The sequence below is a fragment of the Monodon monoceros genome, unplaced genomic scaffold (genome assembly GCF_005190385.1).
Source record: "Monodon monoceros isolate NGI ecotype Baffin Bay Population unplaced genomic scaffold, NGI_Narwhal_1 Super_Scaffold_12, whole genome shotgun sequence".
In the NCBI taxonomy this organism is placed as follows: domain Eukaryota; kingdom Metazoa; phylum Chordata; class Mammalia; order Artiodactyla; family Monodontidae; genus Monodon; species Monodon monoceros.
The window spans coordinates 59,233,046-59,241,797 of record NW_021703768.1 but is presented as its reverse complement, the minus strand read 5'-3'; the positions used below and the strand labels follow the sequence as shown (position 1 = coordinate 59,241,797).

General features: G+C 42.8%; 1 protein-coding gene across 1 annotated transcript in view; it reads left to right on the top strand.

Moving 5' to 3' along the window:
* Positions 1-905: 905 nt before the first annotated feature.
* The window catches only part of FAM169A (family with sequence similarity 169 member A), a 60,898-nt gene continuing 53,051 nt past the window's right edge, over positions 906-8,752 (top strand). The window contains exon 1 of the mRNA XM_029218149.1: positions 906-996. The gene's annotated coding sequence lies outside the window, so the exon portion shown is untranslated. The remainder of the gene's footprint in view (positions 997-8,752) is intronic.

Sequence of the window (8,752 nt, the reverse complement as noted above, 5' to 3'; positions counted from 1 at the left end):
CTGGGGCGTCGCGCTCTGACTAGCGACGGCGGCGGGAGCGGGGAGAGGGGGCGCGGGTGGCGGGGCGGCGGCCGCGTGGCGCCCTCCGGCCGGCCAAGCCCGCACCTGCCCGGCGCCCGCCTAACCAGCGAGCCCGGCGGGAGGCAGGGCGGCGTCCCGGACGTTGAGGAGGGGCCGCGCGGCGCGGGCGGGCGGGGGGATTCGCGGTGGGCGCGGGCGCCGCGCGGCTGCAAAGGCTGGAGGCGCTGCGGCGCGAGTGCGTCACGCTGGCGGAGGGCACGGTGGGCTGCGGCCGACCCGCCGACCAGGAGCCGGGCGTCCCGGGCGAGGGGCAGGCGGCTGTACCGGCCCCCGCAGCCGCGAGCGGCGCGGCCCGGGCCCGGCTGGGGGTCGCCAGCGAGCCGCCGCCGGCTTCATTCATTCCCGCGGCTCCGCCTCCTTTCCCGGGCTCCGGCGGCGCGTCGGAGGTGAGTGCGCGGCCCGTCCCGGGCGGGGGCCGCGGGCCCAGGCCGAGGCTGCCCGGTCCGGCCTCGCGCCCCGCCGGCCCCGGCCCCGCACCCCCGTCCGCGGGCGGTGACGCGGACCAAGAGCTGCGGGCTGCCCCGAGGACTCGGGCGCGACGCAGGCCCATGCCGGCCACCCGGGCCCGGGGCGCCCGTCCAGCTGCGGGCAACTGGCCTGCTCCCCCGAGGGGCGTGTGGCACGCCCCAGGTGCGCCGGCCTCCGCGCCAGCGCCACCATTTTGTGTGAGGGAATGTCTCCTTCTCCTTCCTCCGCTCGCCGCGGCCCGTTCCCCAGCTGCTGCTTGCTGTGCCCCCTCTACTCCCCTCCCCTCCCCTCCCCTCCCACCTTTCCCACCTGGAGCCTGTCCGCCCGGTCGGTCGCCTCGGCGTGGGGGAAGCGGACCTGGTGGCTGGTGGGGCGGAAGCGTTTGGACTCGGGTTCAGCCACGGATGCTCTGACCGCTGCTCTTACCTTTAACCACTTTTGGAATAGGTATTGTATAGATTCCGTTCTAGAATGTAGGTCATTACAATTTTGTTCTAATTCTTAGCTGTCCATTATGCAATTTTTCGAGGCCTGTGCCCTAGGAAATCAGTGGGTGAAGCTTTGGTTTGTTTATGGCTCAGGGATCTGGATTACATTTACTCCCATTATCGCCCTTTGGGAGAGGGGGTGAAGTATCTCACTGGCTTTTCAGCTTTTGGAAAGTGGTATGAGTGTCTTGCCTGGAGTAGATTCTAAAATAACCACTACCCCTTCCTCTTTTGGGATATCGTTTCAAAACCTCAATGAAAACGCTCTCGTGTGAGGATTTTGAGGGGGCTAGGGACAGGTTGCTAAAAGACTACCCAAAGGAAAAGTTGTGATTTAGAACTGTTACACCTTCCGTCATTTTCACGGTTCCAGAGAATTTGGTAATTCTTGTTTCAACTTGTCTCCTCGCAAATATACGTACGTACCCAGTAGATTATATTCCGGTCATCTGTATTTTATCACTGCATCACAGACAGGGATTAAAGTCTGGAATGGTGGCAGTTGCATAATACACACATTTGGGCCCTGGAGGGAATTCACTAAAATGGATCGGGGTTTGATGTGCCTTGTATCGTCTGCTTGCATTTATGTGTGTATGTACAAAACATGTGTAGGTTATTTTTGCAAACTGTATTTTGCTTTTCTCCTTCAAGAGGAACGAGTTTTAGTGACTAACATGGACAAGATTAAGTTTTTGGTATGTGGATGAGACTAAGTTTTTGGTTTTTAAAAACCTTTGCTTGTTTGTTGTTGTTTGTTTTTTCTGGTGGGGGGAGCCCAGGGAATGTGGTGGTGAGAGGAACCTGCGAAAAGTCCATTTGTGATAAGACTTCCAGTACAAATAAAGGTGAAGTATCACAGCCTTTCATGGAAAGCTTGTAGCTGTCACAGTGAACTCCTCTCTTTGAATTTATGATGAGGATTGGCTTAGGGAACTTAGCTCATATGAGTAGCAACATCGGTCTGCTGCTTGAGTGATTATAACCTAAGATGCTTTACCTGTGGATTTTAGGTTCTAACAAGTTCCAAATGAGACTGACCTTTGAAATAATATTCGAATCATTACAACTGGTATCATTTCTCTAATAAAGATACAATATACGTCAAACGAAAGGCTTAACTTTGATTTGGAGAAAACAAAATATTTTATAGTCAGATGCTTTTGAGAGTCATCCTCTTTATTAAATTACTCTGAACTTTTTTTCTGATTAGTTGAAGACTCTCTCACTTAGTATCTCTGCAAACACATGATTCCATATCATGTACCATCCCTAGCAGAAGTGTCATGACACTCCTTAATGACATGTTCTGTGGGAAGAATTATGGAGGTGAAAGGGACCTTGGACATCAAGAGATGAGCTGAGAGATGTCTTGTTTCAGAGAACTTAAGGAAGTAAAGATTGCCTGCTAAGGATTGCCTGTGCCCTGACTGGACCTGTGCTAGGTCCCAAGGGATTGAGATTGTTCTTGCCGGCAAGTTCAGCACATAGTCAAACACAATCCCTATATCTTTACACTGATTCTCTTAATACATGTGTCAGTACTGAACTGGTACTATTGAATTTAATTAACCTGAGTTTGGAAGTGATCTTGGTGTGCTTTTTTTATCTTTAATGTGGCTTGAGATTTTGAGCATCATTATACCAATGGTTGAGAAATTGAAAAGAGAAAGAAAAACCTAACATTTTTCTACTTATCTCCTACCTAACTAACCTTTTTTAAGCCTTCTGTGTGTGTTAGGTTCAGTCATATGCCTAAGATTTACTTTTTAGAGTTAATTAGAATACAAAAGGATTGAGTATTCGGGCAGGTTTTCAAAAAATATCATGGATTCTGTAGAAAGGATTGTTGGTTGAGTAGGAAGTTAAACAAAACTTTCGTGTTTATTCCCATTTCTAAGATTTTATGATTCTAAATTGAAAAAAAGAATTGCACGATTATTGTGTTTACAGTGATTTTCTTTTCACACACCTTTAGGCTTCTGATCCTTTGTATGTTTAACCCTGAAATTAAAGTACTAAATTTGGCATGCTTCATCGGTAGTAGGGGTATTTCACAATTCTTTAGTACAACAACGACAAAATTACTCAAGGTTGTATTTATTAAGGAAGAGGTGTGATGATTTAAAGATAATCTGGGAACAGCTGATAATTGTTAGACTCATTGAATTTTAGAGCTGGTATATGAAACCTTAAGGTTTATCTACTCTGTAGGAGGGATCTACTCATCTAGTCCAACCTATTTTTTGGGCCAGAAAGTTTGTGACTTAGCACATACTTTAAAAAAAAAAAAAGCATGATTTTAGTTACCAACTGCTCCAATGAGATGTTAGTTCTAGGTTACACCGAAGGGAGCTTTCATGTATTCAGCAAACACTGAGTGTCTTATGTTATGGACCACAAAACCAAATAGACCCCACCCTCATGGTGTTTATAGTTTAGTGAAGTATTGTGGATTAAAATGTTAAAAATTCCTTAAAATCTAAATGCAGAAAAGATTTTTGCAAATATGTATAGGGAACAAATCAACTTAGTAAATTGTATTCTTTAAGAAAGTGCCGGGGCTTCCCTGGTGGCGCAGTGGTTGAGAGTCCGCCTGCCGATGCAGGGGACACGGGTTCGTGCCCCGGTCCGGGAAGATCCCACATGCCGCGGAGCACCTGGGCCCGTGAGCCATGGCTGCTGAGCCTGCACGTCCGGAGCCTGTGCTCCGCAACGGGAGAGGCCACAGCAGTGAGAGGCCTGCGTACCGCAAAAAGAAAGAAAAAAAAAAAGTGCCAGACTGCATGTTGGGGGACCCCTGCATTTATGGATTGTGTAGAGGAGAGGGTTCAGTTGCTGAAAGAAACTGAGGGAAAGAAGCTAAAAAATAGAATTGAGAGAGAGTGTTGTCCAGGGAAGGAGGGAAAATTTTAAGTGGCACAAAATAGTCAGTTGGGTCTGGTCTGTCATAAGGACAAGAGGGGTGAGAATGAAAATAATCCCTTGAATTTGGGAATTGAGAGGTTATTGGAGGCCTTAAGAAAAGTAATATAAGTATAGCGATAAGGGGAGAAGCCAATTTAAGAATGAATAACCGTGGAGAAAAAGTCAATGAGCTTGACTGTTGTACAATGATTGATAAAGTAATAAACTGTACTGATAAGGAACTTTTTAGTCTGAAGTCTTTTTTTTTTTTTTTTACCTTTTGGCCACATGGCAAGGCATGTGGAATCTTAGTTCCCCCACCAGGGATCAATCCTGAGCCCCCTGCAGTGGAAGCACGGAGTCGTAACTGCTGGACCACCAGGGAAGTCCCTCTAAAGTCTTATACGTATTAACAATGCTTTCAGGTTTAGATCAGCCAGCCCCTGATATATCAGATGAAGTTATTCTGATTCTTAAATTCAGAGGCAGTATAATTCCACAATTTAAACCAAATAGACATAAGTTTGAACCCTGGCTTTATAAAAGAGTAGTTATAACAGAGCTTATCTCAAAATGTTGGCAGAGGTAAATGTGATAATGTTCCTAAAGGTGAGCTACAACTAATGTTATCATCTATGAGATTAGGATCGTTTTTTGTTTTTGTTTTTTTTGGTATCTAGTTCAGTGTTTCTAATCTTTTTCTCTCTTTTATTATCTTCTCCCCACATCGCGCCACGTACAGCACTTTTTTGAGGTACATTTCAAAGCACTGATTTACTTTTTCTTTTTTAAAATTGTGATTTCTCTACCACTTGTCAGAGCTTTTGCTTTACCTGAGATAAAGTATAACCAAAATGAGTTGAGTTGGTAGAATTCTAGTTAAAACCAAGAAAATCTTTGGTTTTCACTATTTTGTGTATTATGTAGGGGAAATACCTGTTTTTTGAAAAATTGAAAGTAATTCATGTAGTCCCCTTTATAGCTTTTGTGGATCCCAGACTAAGAATCTGTTTTCTATTAATTAATCATATGAGTGGAAAATAGAGCTATATTTAGCAAACAACAACCACATGTTAGAAGTCTTGATATTTAGCTTTGTAAGTTAATGCATATCTAAAAGTCCTTGAAATTAATTTCAAGGCTGAGGAGATTTCTTGATAAATTTTTCTAAACAGTGAAAAAAATGGAAGTGATTCTGAGTAAATTTTGTTTGGAGAATACTTTTGTATCTGAGTAGCTTCTCAGAATGGCGACAACAACAACAAAAAGCATAGTTCTATTTTATAAAATGATTCATATGATTTTACAATTTCATACACAAATAACCACTCAACTGAAGTCTAGAAGCTCCTGGCTCTCCTTTCTAGAACTGGCGCACGGATGTTCTTTATTTACGACAGGGCAGAGAGATGTTACTCCAACCAGAGTTGGAATGTATCAGCTGTCACTAACAGGACTCTGATCAGCTAATTGGTTGGTCTGTGTTTTCATGCGGCGTGATACATTTGTGGGTAGAATTTATTGTTGGGAAGGCCCATTTCTTTTACTCTTTAGAGATATGTTGAAAAAGTCTTAAGTTTTCATCTGCGTATTGACTCTTCAAATTTTTCAAGTATCTAAAGTCTGAAGAGAGGATACTGCAAGATTTTAAAAAAATCTAACACTTAAAGAGTGACTAAACAATATGCTTGATATATTCTATGATAATTGTATGATTAGATACATTATGGGTTATACTGACCTTTTGTCTTGACCTGGGAACCTGGTTAAATCCAGGTTCTGGAGAGAGATTGCCTAGGTTTAGAGACTGACTCTGCCGCTTACTAGCTGTGTGAACTTGGGCAACTTACTTAGCCTTTTCACACCTGAGGCTCGTTGGAAGAATGTATGAATACCTGCCTCATAGGGTCATTTTGAGGAATAAGTGATATAATATGTGTAGAGTATTGAACATAATGCCTCGTGCAAGGTAAGCAAGCAATGAATGATCTTCCATCATCAGAAAACATTTTGAATTATAAAAAGTGGTTATAAATGAATTTGATGATACCACCCCTTTGTAAATTATTTCCTATCTTCGTCCTCTAAGTAATTGAACATAGACACCTAAGTTACTAGTTAGAAAGGACATCAGAGATCATTTGATTCATCCCTACTTTTTATATGTTTGGAAAAATGGATTATGCTTCCCTGGAGTTCTGAGCCTGGTAGAATAGACGAAGAAAAGTAAATCACACTCTCATGTGATAAGTATGTTAAAAGAAGTATGCACAAGGAACTTATGAGAAACTCATGAGTTTCTCAACTTGTCTGCCTTCATTTCTACCTATTAATCCATCCTACACACAGCTGCTAGATAAACTGTCTTCAAGCATAGCCTTGGATGTCTCTTTTCTGCTCAGGATCTTTAAATTGCCTCCTTCTGTGTGCCAAATAAAGTCCAAACTCTTTAGTCTGGTATTCTTGGCCTGTTATGTTCTATCAATTTATTTTCCTAGTGTACCTACCACTACTTCTTTTTATATACCTTAACTCTGTTGGTGAATCCAACTACTTGCCATTCTCAGCATGCTTTCTGGCTTCCATTTAGCATTCCCATCTTCTTAGAGGGTCTTCCTTTCTTCTTTTCTTTTTTTTTTTAATTAATTTTTATTGGAGTATAGTTGCTTTACTAGAGGGTCTTCACTTCTATCTCTGCCTGTTGAGAGACTATCTATTGCTCTTCCTTTGGCAGCAGAACTTCACGTGTTTCATCTGTGGCAGCTCTTGCTCCTAGCACCAGTGTGTGGTTTATTTATACAAACCTTTGTTCAGTCATTCATTTATGTAGTAAATATGTATTGAAGCCAGAGAGGAAGGCTACTACTATCTCTTTTTTTCCCTGGGACTGCTGCCAGTGAAAGGTAAGAAAACAATTTCACTTGACCTGGGTAAGCATACACACCTGAGTTTGCACGAGGATTGCAAGAGCAGGTGTATGGGGCCATGAGTCTTACGTGCAGAGTTGGAGAAGCCTGGAAGGGAGAGCGGAGTGGTTAGCCTGTGGGTTGGAGGCTGCTGGTTTTCCAAGTTGGGGTGATACTCTGCAGATAGCAGCAGCCCTTGATTACATTTATTTGTTGTGCAGTGAAAATACTAGGGGATGGGGTGGGGTGGTTTTGGTGGTGGTGATTGTGACTCAGCAGAATATTTCATAAATCATATGCCAAAATTAAGCACCAGGTTTTGTTTTGTTTTTGCTTTTTGTTCTGAGTATTTCCTTTAAAATGAAAATATCCATCTTCGTGGTTCTAAATGAGACAAACCTGTGATATTTTATGTTAAAGATATCTACAATATGCATGTTGTTTGGACTCCTGTTTTTAAAAATTGCCTGTGTCCTTGAGGTTTTCTACCAAACCCCTGTTAACTTTAAGCACTATAAAATCAGACCTGTTACATGGTAAAGAAACCAGGTTAAAAAAAAGATTGTCTAATGTTGAAATGAAGGACAAAACTTTATGGTGTATTCATTTAAGTAGTTCTTATTTTGCCCTTCCTGATGTTTGTAGACCACTGCTCCTGTGAGATAAGCAGTGTTCGGTAAGCTGGGTCGTGAAGGGCTAGAGTAGCTGACATGTTCTAGAGGCACGTGTATTCTGTAGTACTATATGTAGTCAGTCAAGTAGAAGCTTCAGTTATAAGCACATTTTAAAAAAATTTTGTATAACTTAAAAAAATTTTTTTAACATCTTTATTGGAGTATAATTGCTTTACAATGGTGTGTTAGTTTCTGTGTTATGACAAAGTGAATCAGCTATACATATATCCCCATATCTCCTCCCTCTTGCATCTCCCTTCCACCCTCCCTATCCCACCCCTCTGGGTGGTCACAAAGCACCGAGCTGATCTCCCTATGCTATGCGGCTGCTTCCCACTAGCTATCGATATTTTACATTTGGTAGTGTATATAAGTCCATGCCACTCTCTCACTTTGTCCCAGTTTACCCTTCCCCCTCCCTGTGTCCTCAAGTCCATTCTCTACGTCTGCGTCTTTATTCCTGTCCTGCCCCTAGGTTCTCCAGAACCTTTTTTTTTTTAGATTCCATATTATGTGTTAGCATACGGTATTTATTTTTCTCTTTCTGACTTCATTCTGTATGACACTCTCTAGGTCCATCCACCTCATTACAAATGACTCAATTTTGTTTCTTTTTATGGCTGAGTAATATTCCATTGTATATATGTGCCCCATCTTTTTATCCATTCATATGTCAATGGACACTTAGGTTGCTTCCATGTCCTGGTTATTGTAGAGCCGCAGTGAACGTTGTGGTACATGACCCTTTTTGAATTATGGTTTTCTCAGGGTATATGCCCAGTAGTGGAAATATCACCTATTAATTTATTGTTAGGCTTTTGCATATGTATCTGAGGAGTGTAAGTAGCTCTCTGTATCTTGCTGCAAGTGTATATGTAGTTAGAAAAGGATTTAGCATCCATTCCTGGGTGTGGTCATTTAGTATTTGTGTTCTGACTCATTTTGCTTAGGAGTCTCATTTCAGCCCTATGAGCCCTGTTTTGCCTCTCCAAGGTAGAACCCCCACATCAAATTCTGTCTCCCTTGGAGGTTGGATGCAGGCATGTAACCTAAATTTTGTCAATCGGATGCATCCAAGAGAGACTGCACTACAAAAACGGTTGAGGAAGAGGCTCTATATGGAATCTCCTTTCTTCCCCGCATGTCTCTTCCCTTGGGTCTCTCCTTCCCCTTCATCAAGAATATAACTACTGTTAACAATAACAATATAATGTATGCCCTTCCACAT